This window comes from Spodoptera frugiperda, chromosome 31 (genome assembly GCF_023101765.2).
Source record: "Spodoptera frugiperda isolate SF20-4 chromosome 31, AGI-APGP_CSIRO_Sfru_2.0, whole genome shotgun sequence".
Lineage (NCBI taxonomy): Eukaryota > Metazoa > Arthropoda > Insecta > Lepidoptera > Noctuidae > Spodoptera > Spodoptera frugiperda.
Genome location: NC_064242.1, coordinates 4,774,443 through 4,791,076, shown reverse-complemented (window position 1 = coordinate 4,791,076; position 16,634 = coordinate 4,774,443). Strand labels below are relative to the sequence as shown.

General features: G+C 33.5%; 1 non-coding gene across 1 annotated transcript; it reads left to right on the top strand.

Annotated features, from left to right (window-relative positions):
- Nucleotides 1–9,972: 9,972 nt before the first annotated feature.
- On the top strand, nucleotides 9,973–10,045 carry Trnaf-gaa (transfer RNA phenylalanine (anticodon GAA)). Its single transcript has one exon. It is a non-coding gene; the product is annotated as a tRNA-Phe (tRNA).
- Nucleotides 10,046–16,634: the final 6,589 nt, after the last annotated feature.

Below are 16,634 nucleotides of genomic sequence, written 5' to 3'. Positions count from 1 at the left end.
ATTCTTTTTGGCCTACGACCTACTTTTTATTTGCAATTATCACTTAAATTTTGATGCTTACACGTTAAAATAGGTACTATCTATACTTAAACATTTTTATTTTCATTTATTCACCAACTTGGAAGTGATGGAATCAAAAGGTTTTGTTACCGGTTCCTAAGTCTGAAAATAAAAATTAAATAGTAACTAGGCACATAAAAACGTTCTATAACCAATCAACTACTGTATTTTCTCACAACTCGAGAAAGTGAAAGTTTGTTTTCAATGGTTGGCCATGGTTCACTTTAGTACCAGTAGCGACATCTATCAGATTATACGAATAATACCCTTCCTACAGTCGGGTAAAAATAATATTGTTGAGTATGTTAACAGTCTAGTTCCCCTAAAATTGTATAGATGGCTCTCAATACAGCGCCACCTAGTGTCTTTACCAAGAACTAAAATGTAAAACGGACACAGTTGTACTGATGGTCGTTATAGTTAAGACAAATGTCACTAGAGGGCGTTGTACTAAAATAATAATATTAATTTTGTTTTATTTAAATAAAGTACTTAATGTAGCTCAATTTTCAACATAATTATTAAAAAATATATCCCTTATAAGTTGTTAAAATATTTATTCAGAAGTAAAGTTGAAAAGTCTAATAATGCAAGATGTATTATTTTCCTAGACATGTTACCTCAATAAATCTATGTGGCGTCACCATCAATTACTTAAATCATCTTAATATTCAGAGTTAATAAAAATCGACACAAAAAATTCAACACAACTTTAATTTTATTTAACCAGACAACCATAAAAAAGACAATTTATTATCGTTTCTAAATCAATAAAATATTTACGCAAACGATGAAAAATAAACCGAAAATTGTTTTTTTACAAGGTCGTCCGCTGGCGCCAGTATTTTAAATTCTTTTCTGATGATACCGGACTTGTGGCTGAATAACAAGGGATTTACCGCTTTTTTAAGTAGTTTTTCTTATTATTGCCAATTTTTTACTCTAACGACTGTTATTTTTATTGTTATTGAGGTCGTGAAATCAATAAATGCATTTTATATTTGACATTTAGCGGATTTTAACATTCTTACTTGACCCTTTACGATCGATCCTAAGTTTATTGTGATTGAATTCAATGCAATTTTATAAAAATAATTTTATTTATGCTTTTTGTAACGGAAGAGCAAATACATTTTGTTAATAATGGCCCTAAAGTCCTAAAAAATAAAGAAAGCTAATATAGAATGCAGTAGTAAACATTTGGAAAGACTATTAAAATAATAACTATGCATATTTAGGAACAAATATAGACTATTGAGCACTACTATCAATCTAAACATTGATTTAGGATAAGTACCTGAATCAAACTAACGCACGATGATCGTGAAGGAGAGTAAAGTTTAGATATTTTAATTGATATTCAAAATTCATAGTAGGCACTTAAAATCCGGAGCTGCGGACTGCCTAGCGGATTAGCGGAGCTCCGGCTCAAAAAGCAGGAGTAGGAATGTGGTGGTTTTTAGTCAGTAAGAGTCTGACACTGCCTCTCGCCTCGCCCAAGGTGGAAGAAGTCATTGGATGATTTTGCCCTCTCAAAAGGAAGACACATAAAATGTATCCATATACAAGTTAGCACGCAGTATACCATTATGTCCATCATACTTATGCTTAAACCACCTTACATGTAATCAGTTGGGGAATGTGGAGTGAGGTATTACGAAGGTTTAAGTTTAGTCTGCTAATAAGTACTAGGTGTAGCCGCACTACAGCTATTGTAACATAAATACTTCTCCAACTCCTTACAAACTACTCATAACTTACTTTTTCAACAGATATCCTTTTAAAAACATATTCTAAGCAATTAATTTTAGTAGAACTACTTGAAATTCTACAGTTAAAACGTACTTCTCAGTTACTTTTTCGCATGAAATATTTGCATTCTTACACCCCAGCCACTGGCCAGTAAACTAGCGTCCAGTAAGGTCACTTTTGACAGTTAAAGTAGTAAAATAAAACAGTCGCTTGCGCACTGGTTTGATGGAGTATTGTTTCGGATTCCGTCACGCGTTCAGCGTACTGCGCAGGTTAAGGCCAGTTACGGAGCTGATATGGATATTTCTATGGGATTCGTACGTAATACATTATTGTAATGGTTTAAATATTGTTGTTTTGAAGTAAAGGGAAATACTTTTGACCTAGAATTTTGTTAAGAAGCTGGAGAAGAGGGCCATTTTACAGACGATTTATTAAGATTTATTAGGTAAGAAGATCTGTAATATATCATTTTCGTCGGCTACAGAGATCTATGCGAAGTCGATCTGGTCAGCAAACTCGTTCATCACAATTAATGTCAAGAACAGCTTCTGGTGCATAGTTGTGGTGCATGTTTATTAAGCTATCCTTAGCATTAGTCGTTTGATGGTTACTTAACCCAGTCCTTAGCAATTGTTTTAGGAACAAAATCGTCACTAAGGAATAGTTTAAGTAATCAGTGCGGCAGTTAGTTATTTTAATTTTATTGATGTTTGTTCGAAGATTCTTCATAGATAATCTTTCTAGCATAATGAAAATGCAACACATTGAATTAAAAGTGACTTAAGCATAGTTTGAAACAAAATCTTCAGCAAAAGCGAATCTAGTTTAATGCTTGCGAATTTCAATGAACATCCGTATTTAAAGACGATGTGCAAACAATTTTTGTTGGTGCTCACGTGTTTGTCAACAAGCCAATGATATTTCCGCATAAACACGATTATTTATCGATAGTAAAACTTATTTAATGTCCACGTTTAATTGATTTAATCGCAATTAACCTGTTATCCTGACGTTTACGTACCTACTGATACTGATTGAACATCAACCTTCTATTTATTGGAATGTTAACCCTTTGTTGGTTGTTCGTTATTTTATTAAAGTCTGAAAATTAGACATTATTTAGGTCCAACTATGTACTTCAAGTTGTGTTGAACATTTATTTTTATTTTAGCGTTTGTTTAACTTGACGTAATATTTTTATTATATCGTAGAACGTTTACCGTACCATTTGCACAGATTTTCGTATTAAAATAAGTGAAACATTGTTGACCTAAAATTATTAGGTGCAATTCGAAATTAATTGCTTAACTTGTCCAATCTGTGATACATTTAGAACCATTTCTATTCATAGTTGGCTGTTAGAGAATGCCTTAAGTCAGTATTAAGTCTGCCATTCACTGTGACAAAACTGTGTGAAGAAGAAAGAAAGAAATAAATAAGTATCTACAAACATTGCCACCATCTATTTCACAAAACACAGATACCTATATTTCTGATTACTTTTATCATTATAAAATAAAAAAATATTACAACTTAACGCGCAAAGGGACAAAAAGTACCACTGAGGCGATCAAAGTGTTATCAAACCTCGCTTCTGTCTGACGAGCGCACCGTCGTAAATTAACTTAATAGTAACTTGTATACATTGCAAATTGTTTTATAATTAAATCATTGCTCATGTAAATCCTTTACATGGACGAGCGTGGCCCTTTATCACGTTGCAACGATTAAACAACTTTGTTTTAAAATAATTGCCGGTTTCTCAGATGGTCAGATGGACGGACGGAGTTTTATATATTGGAGTATGGAGTTTTATATATTGGAGGATGTTTAATAAACTTATACATAGAGGAGATTGGTACTTAGGCTGGTGATGAATTTGATGCTTCTGCTATAGCATGCTTCGGCACGAATGGCCCGGCTTGACCGGAGTGACACCATGGCCTCAAAGAAATCCGACGTGATACAACGCGAGCGTTGTGTTTCGTTGTGTAAGTGAGGTTAACCGGAGGTCCAATTACCCCTCTTCCCAACTACCGATTCCCTAACAACCCAATAATTCCTAACCCCCAAAAGGCCGGTAACGCACTTGTACGCCTCTGGTGTTTCTGGTGCCACGGTGTCGGGTGTCCATAAGCGGTGGTGATTGCTTACCATCAGGTGATCCGTCTGTATGTTTACCGTATATTTATACCATAAAAAATAGTGGGATATTCGATGGCTTGATATAGTTAGGTAGTTAGATATAGGTGAAAGAACATCGGGCATTTTTGTATGGGACACTTACCTACGGCGAACAAAAATAAAATTAGGTACGGTGGATAGGCAATTAAATCTAGTTCACAATGGTATAGTTCCCATATCTGTGGGTCGTGGCAATAAGGAGAAATTGGACATTTAAAAAATATTTATAAATGTTTTTGGGCAATAATTGAAGAGGAAAAAGGGAATCAAAAATAATTAAAACAACATATTTTTCTCTTAACTTTTGGCGAAGGACTGCGATGATGATGACGAAGGACTGCGATGTAGTAAGATAAGCTAGCTACCTGCGCGAGCGCAACATATGTATACCAGTTTTAGGACTATGGGCGAGAGTGAGAACGAAACATGCACATCAACTTGACGGATTTAGTCTGATTGGGTTTACAAAAATACCACGGAGTGATATTTTAACTTACTGAGCGGTCGTTTAGTAATTAGGAAAAATAGTCAACTTAAAGTATCATTTTAATTTTACTAATTATTTCCATTTTCCCATTTTTGTGAATCAAAATAACTACACAATATTAAATATGATTGCAAACACTATCATTTAAAAATATTTTGGTTTATGTTCGCGACTTTTAAAAAATCGGGTAAAAAACGCCCGATGTCCTTTGCCCTGGTTGCGCAGGCAACATATTGACATATTTATTTAATGTAACTTGATATCATGACGTGCATCCAAGTTAAATTAATGATAATATTTAAAGCAAATCTAATTAGTACTTAGATGGAGACACTGACGTGCTCAATATTAATAGCTCTTCAGGCTATTCGGTTCTCCTTAACCGAGTAGCCTCACTTAGCCGAGGAGACTACTCCTTAACATGCTTAAAAATGTTTGTATGTTACCTACATTTTACATAAGAAGCTGGCTGGAAGAGAAAATCAGTGACGTCAACGATTGTTGGAATTAGCGCTGGCGCCAAATAATTTTGGTTCCGAGTATTTTTTTAATGTTTGCGCCAACATTACCGGTTTACCTCATTTGTATACAACTTAACTTTATTATGTATTCGAAGTTATAAGAAAAAAACGTCACGATCTCCAATGACGTTCATCTCCAAGGCATTCGAAGTTAGAAACCTCGTTTTAAAGTGTTAAGTAAATAATGGATGAGTATCGATACTAATCGATAAGTATCGAGCACTTGTTTTGTATCGAAATATTAAAATATCGCATTTCTGATTAAGAGATTTACTCGTAGATGTTAAACCAATAAGGAAACTTTTTGCAAAATTTGGCTGATTTGGACTATTTGTTTTTCAAACTTCAGTTTAAGTAGGTGTCATCTAAATACCTACCTAGTTAAAGTAGGTATGTATTTGTAAAATGACTCGATCATGTAGGTACATGATAATACGTTTGTTGTTGAGTCAAAATATAAAGATTCCGTTAACTAAGACTAAGAACTAAGAACGAAACACTAGCTTTTTAATGTTTGCCATTTAAGTATCGACTTATTTATGCACTTAACTGCAAAAACTAAATTATAAAAGTTGAAAACAACAAAATATCGAATCCAAATTCAAAATATTCAAATACCTAAATTCCATTTAACAAAACATTATCTTCATCGTTTATCATAATCATTTCCAAAAACAAAATAGACGCTTTTTTTCATTAAATACGTTTAAAAACTCGCCAAGTCATTAGCTCCTCCCTTTAAAGGACAAAGGGCGGGTTGTTAAATATAAATCACAATAATAATGTGATCGCTTCTTGACCTTAACTTGGCACCATGCACTTAAATATGTGTTTAAAGAGAAGCTCTTCTGATAGGTTATGTTAATTTTTTCCATTTATTTTAAGGAGGTTAAAAGGAAAGAAAGAAAGATGAAAGAAAAGACATTTATTCCACGCGCTAAATAAACAAGTGACATGTAAACTTAGTTTACACAAATATTTGTAAATACCTACAGAAGATTTTATAAGAAAAGATGTCCCAAGTTTGCGGCGAAATAGGACCAGTTCAGGATATGCAAAACTGCAGGGCAAAGGAAAAGGTTTTGTAAAAAAATATGGTAAGAATTCAAATCAAGTTGACGGCTCTTTTGCTTTTCCCTGGTTGGCTGTAATTTAAAAAATCCTTCTCTCTTTATTTTTAACTAACTATGTATAACTATTCCTAAACCACAGCTAAACTTAGACTAATGTAAAGTTTTGACGTTTCTATGGCTTTTCTACTTACATAGTTTAGTTTTAGTCCTGGAAGCTTTTAAAAACTCCATAAAACCCTAAAAGACAAGTTAAAAAGAACACAATAGTTTAAAGCGACACCAGTAATAAAATTCAATTCAATTTCATTCTAAAAAGCCATTCTCATTTTAAAACTCCCCAATAATACTAAATGCCCCTCGTAGCTTCCTCTTAACCCTAAAATAGTGACGGTGCAACCCTCAAAATCACCCAATTATACCCCTTTTAAGGGTTGCCGCCCAAAGCTATTAACCGATGAACTACTGATTTATCTATGATCATTAGGAGCATTGTTGATTAGCAACGGTTGTAGAAAAAAAAGAAATTCGATAGTAGCCAGTGATTAATTACTTTGGCCCTGTTTTAACAGTTCTACGATTAGTTACGAGTAAGATATTTTGTTTTAAAATATTTTGGTGTGATTTTTTGAACATTGCAAATTATGCCGTAGTTTAAAAAGTGATATTTTTGTAAGGTTATCAAAGTTTTGTTGTATAATGTGATTACATATAATATTGTGACCACTACAATAATTTTGAACCCCACAACAAATTCATTTACTTACATATTTTTGTATTTGTATTTAAAAGTGCATTCGTTCAATGAAAATAATGTGTCTAAGCCGGTAAACGAGCAGACGGATCACCTGATGGTAAGCAATTGCCATAGCCCATGGTCACCCCAAACATCAGAGGCGTTACAAGTGTATTCCCGGCCTTTTGGAGGTTAGGAATTTAAGGGTTGTCAGCTTTTTGGACACTCGGATTGGGAAGATTGGAAATCTTCTCCTGTAACCTCAGTCACAGTACTAATCCTATAACAGTTTGGCACATTTCCGCCTTTAGATTAAATGGTGACAAAGATATAGTGAGACTTCCAAAAAGTTATCTTTCTAACTTATCAATCTTATAAGTTAATGTGTTCGATTTAATAACAAAGTAAGTTGTACAGTTAGCAACGACAGCAATATAATTATTAGCTGTCAAAAAAAATAAGGACTCTTGAACAATTAAATAGTATTTAATTTTGACTACTAAACTATGGATTAAGGATGTTAGAACCCAGTGCTGCGGACTGCGCCCAGCAGGTTACCAGAGCTCTGGCTCGAAAAGCAGGAGTAGAAACGGGGTGGTTTATAGATGGTCTTGGCAATGTAAAGTCTTGATAGTAACCTACTTTGGTTACCAACTGTACAGTCTACATAAGATATTATTATTCAGCTTGCATCTTTTCACAAACGATGCCGACAATGATGAACTTCAATAGAACAGCACACGGATAGAGACATCAACACTCATATTTTTAATAAAAAAAATGACATGACATCTGAAAAATTGCCCCTGTCATAGAATTAATAATTTGATATTAATCTTTTATTAATATTACAGTGTTGATTTGATACGTTAAAGTTCATTTAATATTTAAGTTGTCATAATTATTAATTGCTTCCATTAGATTCTGCGAAATAATTTGTCAATAGTGTGTTTTTTATGATATTAATTATAATAACACAGTCACGTAGATAGATACGGTATTTATTTGTTTACATGATTTTATTTATAAATAATATTTAAAACTAATTTTTCATGCTTAATTTTTTGATAACTCACGGATGTGTGAAGCGGATGTGGGGATTTTTCGACACCGGTGAGTCATTGAAATAAAAAATATATAAATTATATAAAACTTCTCTAGGTAAGTCTCTGTGCTGTTACAGGGAACCCAAATTGAGTTATCAACTTTGGTGAAATTCATTGTTTTTAATCTTTTATATATCTTTTTGTGCCGATACGTGTTTAATAGTCAATTAATGATGCTACCTGCGGCTCTTTTTATCCCAAATCGATCGGTCAGGATGACCAGTCACTGCCTAAGGGGATGTATCCGTGCGGTCGATTGGACCACATTCAAGCTGCCGCAGGGTTACTCTAATGAATTGGGATTGTATTTTTATGGATGATTATTGGCGTATTTTGTTTTTAAATAAGTCCCATTGGATTTATTGCTATAAATACTCAATGAGAGACCCGTTCAGAGTGACAGAGATTTGTGTTTCGAACCTAAGAAAGTTGAAGAAAGTATGCAATAAAATGATGAATATCAAAATAATAATTAAAATAAATTATTGACTCTTAATTTATACAATTAATTTATTAGTAGGCAACATTTTTACATAATTTATATTGTATCTACCTACTATCTAAATATTTTCTATCCAGGTGCTATGTCCCTTAACATATTTTCAGTCCTATTGGACAGGCCAGAAAGTCCAATCGATGCGCTGTAGTAAAAAATACTCACATTGTAATTAATTGCTATAAACTTAACTATCTCAGGATTTTCTCCCGTTATGTGATTTTATTAAATACAACTCTCACAATTCAAATCCATATAAACAGTTCCATTTTCAAATCGAATCAAAAACAACAAACAAATTGATTTTTTACTCCCCTCATTTTTTCATCTAATCGAAATTATCCCATATAATTTTATAGGCGCTTCTAATCGTAGGGCGGGGATCGAGTCTGGGATAATGGGGCGATCATCACATCCTGATCCGTACTAGATCTGATGAAAATCCCTGCCCGATAATAATAGGAAACGATGGAAATTAGAGAATTCCAAGAGTGAGAATTTTGGTCCTTTCTCGTGAAGGATTGGGGAGGGTGATTCTCGGTAAGGACGGTGTGTTAGATTCATTTTATACAAGACTGCCATAAAAACGGAGCGTAGTTGTAATTTTGTAATTTTATCTGTGTATTTCAGCGCAACTGCGAACTTTTCTGAATCAGTAAAATTCATATATTTTTACATTAAATAGGTTCCAAAATAGGTTCTCAAAAAGAAATTGAGATCAAACTGTCTGAAATAAAATAATATCACTAATAAACACGATCATAATTATACCCACATGGGATAATTTTAGAAAATAATTCTTTCAAAAAATTATCAAAAACATTATGGAAAATGAACGCAAGCAAATTAAACCAAAATTTTCTTCAAACCACACTTCTACATTCAACATTTCCATTTTATAACTTTAATAGTATCAAACGCATCCTCATTAACTGGACTACACCCAATAAAAGGTAGCATTACTGGGTGGCGGGTGTTTATGGTCCAACTTGTGTGTTCCATAGCGTTCCATGGATTTTTATTTCTTACTACCTAACCTACCTTCAATCCAATCAATGGTTTTATAGTTTCGCTTTGTACCTATTCACTGTATATCGGTGTGAAGATTAGCTTGTTTAGTTTTAATTTGATGGTTTTTTTAATTTAAGTTTTGGTTTTTAATTAGGTTTAATTAGACCATTGAGAATAACGACGTAGCAAACTCTGCTTATTTACATAAATGTATTACAATTGAATTGATACTAACAATTAATCATAGATTGGTACTTATAATTATCAGTAACTAATAATAATTTACACTGTTAGTTACTTTTCTAGGTGAAGGCAGAAAACTGCGAAAAAAGCAAATAAAAATTTTTACATGTGCCAACAAGAAACCAAGGTCAAGCCAATATCTGTAACGAAACCGCAACCGCTACACTTTTTATTATCTAGTAGTAGTAGTAGTATTAAAATATTTTTAAATAACATAAATAACAAAACTTTGGTCAGTTGAGACGTAATAATCCACTTCGAGGTCAAATCATCTGAGGAGTAATTTCCACGACAATCACATCGGCCGAAATAGCTCAGTTGGGAGAGCGTTAGACTGAAGATCTAAAGGTCCCCGGTTCAATCCCGGGTTTCGGCAGTCCTTCTTTTTGTATGTATTTTTATTTAGTTTTTTGTTTGTACTTTATGTAGACAGCTGATTTTAATTATGTTGTAGCATAGTATATTGTTTTTTTTTTGTATTAAATTTTTTTATTGATTGTATTTGTACCTGTGCTGACACAATATGCACCAGGTCATACAGTTTATCATAAAGGAAAGTAAACTAAAATAAAATTTTAATAATATTTTTCAATCAAAGCGAAAAAACAAGCATGTTATAAATAAATAAACGGGTCAAATTATCGTAAAAACTATAAAGGCTCTATTGTTTCGTAACAATATTGTTGTTTATGTAATTGTCTGAAAAACAATAAGTCGTCAGTACATAGATTACATAATGTATATGTGATACTTAACTAGATTCTTGGAAAAATGGATGTGGTTTACACGGGACGGATATTACGTAGTTTATAAATAAATTATGATAAAGACTCAGTATTTTATTTATAGGACACTAATAAGAATGAAGAAAAAAAGATATCTAAAAAATCAACTAACGGAAAAAAACTAATCGTGTAAGTACATTTTTATGCCTCGAATACAGAAAAAAAATCAAAAATAGAAAATGTCTATTCAAATCATCGATAAAAACATAATAAAAAAACTAAAAAAAAAAACGTAATATTAAAAAAAAAATACAGCGCAGGACAAAAATACCAAAAAAAAACTTTCTAAAAAAAGGCGAAAATAATTTCTGTAGTTACCTACGCCAAAAAAAAAACAATTATAAATCACTTAATGCACCTAGAACGTTCTTAACCTGCACTTAAAAGGCAAAGGCGATAAATTCACACATTTTACAACACAGTGCAGGTAAGCATCATACAACAATGAATCAAGCTGCTAAATACTTGGTAATTACGCCATCTGCCGGCCGTTCTTGGAGAATCAATTGTAACGTAAGAACTCTGCTATTAAACTTTTAATAATACGTCATTTATTTTCTTGGTGTGTTGTGGTATGTGGTTGGTCTTGTGTTATTTTGGTGCTATACTGGATATATTTTTTCGAACTGTGTACGTGAATAATGATAATAACTTAGCATCTTGTAGGAAAAGGTGAATCTAAAGGATGAGGGTAGCAAAAGGTGTGATGGAAGTAGAAACAAAGAAAAGAAAAGATCTATAGAAGCCGAAAAAAATACTCAGTATCCGTAACTTATAGTTCCTAATATAAGTACTACTCCAGAGATGGCGAACCTTTACGTAACATCGAGCTATTTAAAAAAATATATTTTTGAGGTGCTAAATGTATCACCAAAATAATAGTTTTTTTAAGCAAAATCCATGCTGAACTGGAGACACTTGTGTACCTCTGAATATTAAATGCTATTCATATCTGACAAAACGAAAGCCATAGAACAGATTTTGTGGTCAATAACGTGCCCAAAATATGTGCTGCGGGCTGCGTGCCACCAATGGCAGGCGTGCCATCAATGGTACGCGTGCCAATGGTTCGCCATCCCTGTCCTACTCCAATGAAACTAATACAAGAACTAAATACTTCTTAGGATGAATAAATGGTAAGTGTTACAACAGATGGTAGTGCTATTAAGCCTAATAACAGGCTATCCCTAGGAATCCTTTACTCCGGTCTTAGAACATTTGTTGGTACTAAGTACCCAATTAGAAGCACCTATGTAAGAAATTACAGGTGATGTAAAAACGTTAGATATAGGCTTGGATGGGATAGGCGAGGATAAATGTAAGAATAGTAAGTGATATTTTTGAAAAACAATAGACTTTTCAAGTGTGAAGAAATCATAGTATCGTTTAAATACGACACATAAAGGATAAAGAGGTTTGATTAGACAATCTACACAATCTTTTACAAACTTTTTTTAAACGTTGCTCCTAGTATTTTTTCCTGTGTCGTGCATTTACAAATATAAAACATGACACCCCGAAACCATAATTTGAGAATCATACAAAGTATTGCACGGAGCAATGTGTGTGAGCAAAGTGTGGAATCGAACCCGCTACACATTGTACGACAGTTGTCCTGCCACCGCGCCAATCGTGCAGCCGAACAGACAAATAAGCATTTAGTAGAACTGTTTAAGGCACAACTTACAATATTCAATTTTAATAATCAGGTTTGGATCATAAAAATGTTCTCCAATATTTTTTATTCGTTCTTTCTGTGTCATATAAGTAATCGACACAAACAAATTCGCTGTAGGTCTGATACATCGATTACATCGAATACATCGTTTTTACTTCCAGAGAATTTCTTCCAGAAAAAAGACCGTTGCATTCAAAAAGCAATCTTCGCAATGCATCAGTAGACCAGTAAGGACCCTAGAGAAGCGGAAGACACGTGCGCATGAGTGCACTAGCAGCTATTGTGACGGGCTGACGTAGGAAGTACGTCACAGATAATATTGTAAACAGTCATTGAATATTACGTCGTTTTGTTTAGTCTGAAGGGCTTCTTAGGTAGTACAAGTGAAGGGTTTAAGTTTTTAATTACTTACCTTATTTAATAAGATGGGTCGTTTGATGGTTCACAAATACATTTAGGTACACATTAAAGCATAGTTTATCAGATTGTGATTCGAGCTGTTACCAAATTCTAGAAGAAATTAATGAGAATATAGTGATAGTGATACATTTCATTTGATCTCTTAGAATAGGATTTTAAGAAAGCTAATATGTTATTATAAATTATTCTCGTGAATATAGATCGTAGAGTACCAAAAGATTAAAATTAATTTTACAGATGATTGACGAAACAATGGATACTCACTTCCCAAAATTTGCAACGTAATGCAAAGTATAGTGGTCTATTTAGACCATCAACAATCATCAATCAATCAACACAAATATTAATTTAGTACCAACGTATTAAGGACTTATTTCACAATGTCTGGATAGCCGCTATGTATCAGATAACTTTGAATTAAGAACGTAATTTGTATGCACTATCTGTCACATCAGTTTATCGGGCACTTATATGAAGGTGGTGAAATAGGCGCAAAATGTGATGTAAATTAAAAAAAAACAAAACACTACTATCGATTAGAATTTAAAATATGTGACAATACTCGCATTCCACGACATACAATTATGTACCAAAATAGCTAAATGACATTTAAATCAAAGTAATTTTATCACATTGATGAAACGATAACTGTTTGCATCAGATTGATAAATTGTTTATTATTTTTATCAATAAATAATATATTACATCTGTTTCCTGTTTATTTGTGATAGCATGTACAACACGGTTGCCTAGATATATCATGAGATATTATGATATTTCGGGGATGTCCAGTCAACGAGGTCAGTTGATGACCTTACATAACATTTTATGATAGGTAATAAATATCTAGCTACTTATTTATTTATTATTATTATTTTATCACGGTTATTATAAAACCAATTAAATTAACACACATAAAATAAAGAATATACTTAATGCTTGTCGATTTTGTTGTCATTCGTTATGGAATGTCAAGTATATTGTAAGCTTCTGCTAGCGACTTCACCCGCATTCCCGTGGGATAAAAATCATCAAGCATTCTATCACCCTAATTAGCTTAAACCCTGGCTGTATACCAAATATCACCAAAATCCGTTCAGTAGTTTCACCCGCATTCCCGTGGGATAAAAATCATCAAGCATTCTATCACCCTAATTAGCTCAAACCCTGTCTATATACTAAATATCACCAAAATCCGTTCAGTAGTTTCAGCGTGATTGACAGACAAGTATCCAAACATCGTTCAAAATAAGCCGTTAAGGATGCTTTGGAATAAGGTTCATAGACCCGAAAACGGTATAAAGTGTAGTTAGTTTTTAGTGGTGTGTTAGTTTGTAAATACCTACATATATAGTTTACCATGTATTGTCCAAGTTTTTAATAGAACATAAGCTTATTGCCAACTTAAGCATTTCGTTTAAAATATAAAAATAAGTAAGTCCAGCTTTTCTAATCTGAAGACTGTGTGTTACTACGTCATACAAAAACTAAGATAAAGCCATTAAAGAAAGTAACTCCCTAACAAATGGTGTAAATCAATCGAAGAAAAATTGACACAAACGTGTTTCTTTCACAAATAAAAATTCAATTTCCCACCGCAACCGTAACGTTAATGAGTAAAAAAAAATATTCTCAAGAATAATATGATCTTGCTTAATTAAGTATGTGTAATTAAAACCAAAAATATTACGAGCTAAAGCACAAATTAATTCACACACAAGTCGTAGATACTAGAGCTTATAAACTCTCTCACGTTAAAAATAAGTCGATAGTTGATACACTACATGGTGTGGACACAAGCAAGACAAGGTACCCCACACTCAAAAAATTCTTCAAAGGAATTTCTATCTAATCTTCTTATTAAGAAGTTTCAAAGTCTCTTGAAGGAGTTTGAAGGTATAGGGTAGCTTTATGTGCGTGTGTTCCATACACGGTACAAGAACGAAAATAATTACGCACGATCATCGGCCATTAAGGTCCGTAAATTACGCCGGTAACGTAATACGCCCATACTAATTATTACGCGCGGTGTGTAATTGAGGCGTCTTAAATATTATAATAAATTTACCTACTTGTTTGGAGCTTGGAACCAATTATTGTTAAGCGGCTATGAATCGGAAGGGGGAAAAATAGTAGCTAAACTATATTTTACAATTTCATGGATTTTTACCTAGGTACTTACTACTACCAGGTACAAAAAAGGAGGAGGTACTATGTTCGGATATTTGCTTTTTTTCCTAAGGGCTTCTTCCCACACAGACTCAGAGAAAGAAATAACACTAATCAGCGAGTCTGCTCTAAGCGTATTAGCAACTTTGCACTGTGATCTGCATTCAGATTATAAGCTAGCAATTTTTTTAAGGGGCGATAATCATACAATGTCTTCTCCGACCCAACATTTTCTCTTGCCTCGCTCAAAGATAATGTTAGACTCTAATAACATTCCTTCTGGCGCAGTCGGGTAAAAAGCACCCCGTTTGTACTTCTGCTTTTCGAGCCGGAGTCTCGGTAACCCGCTAGGTAGTGCGCTGCTCCTGATAGCCTGATGGTTGATGGCGTCCGGCATCATCCCTACTGGCACCCATCTGTGGTGGTCTGATGGCTCATAAGTTTATAACTGGATATTATATTATATGTCGAGTTTTCCACACTATGTTTGCCTTCACCATGTGTCAGTGAGGCCTAATCGTAATAAAAAAGGATGAGTTCTTAATGGATTTTTAATTCCGTGGTATTATGTATGTTCGGATCATTGCAAGCATGAGCAAGATATATTTGTGCTTTAATTCACCGTTATCGTTAATTACACCGGTTATAATCTTAATAAGACTAAGTCTTATGCATCACCTAAATTTAATATTGTCTCTTTTCTTTATCAACCGACGAGCATGCATGAAAAGACTGATGACTGTTGATGTAGCGAAAGAAGAATGTAATTGGCTTCCCATAGTCTCTGCCTACAGTCATGGAAAACAGGTGTGAATGTATACTTTACTAACTACACTTTGATAAAAATAGAAGGCAGTTAAATACCTCGAAATCTAACATAATTATTATGCCCAATGTTTGGTAATGAGCATAATTCCTTTTACAATAGAACTAAACATAAACTTCCTACTTCGACGACTTCTTCAGAGACGGTTTCCTATCGTTCAGCTAAGATTAAGAGGGAGGCGTTTACTTTTCAGTTAAGGTCTTTACTACTTTGGAATGGAAAGAGGTTTTACACAACATTAGGATGGTCACGTTTAAAATTGACAAATAGAGTTTTCTGCCTGATTGTGTGTTTGTAGAATCATCCTGGATGGATGATTCTACATCTCTCTTTGGTAAAAATACATTCCTAATTTTTCAGGTAGTAACTGGTTAGATAAGTACTCAATTATAGATAAAGACACTTCTTTGACAATACAATGATATGACGCACATTCAAATCATGATGCATTGCGGAATCTAATTTAATTTCTTTACCAGACTTATGTACCTATGTTATGACTATGCAACAATTAAACTGTTAAACTATGTGACCATTTTTACGATAGATGTCCGTGAAAGATGCGCAGCTTGAGTATGCGATATATCGATAGTAGGGAAGCCATCCATAGCACATATCCATAGCATGCATCTTTCCATACAAAAAACATAGCTTAGCTGAGTCCGTTTCCACCAGTACTAAGTTATGTGTACCAATAAATATGATTGGTGGAAGCCAAACGTATCCACAGCAACGTAGTATAGCAAATCTCTGGTGGAAAAGCAACCTTATTCTTCCAATATCATTGTTATCGGCAGGTACCAAAACTTATCTGACGAATTTCCGGCGTAGTATCGGCAGGATTATTGATTTTACAGTCAATAATCATTATAGGTACTCTTAAAACGAAAAATTGTATTTATAAATATAGATTATCCGATTAATTTCATTCATAATGTATTTATTTGACTTAGGTGCGGTCTATGACAATATGTTGATTGTCGGTACAATTTGCGTCATCATCAGCTGTTTTTAATGAGTGCGTATACGTATCGTATTTATTGAATGAAAGATTATTTTTTTGATTATATAAGCTTTTGTTGTTATG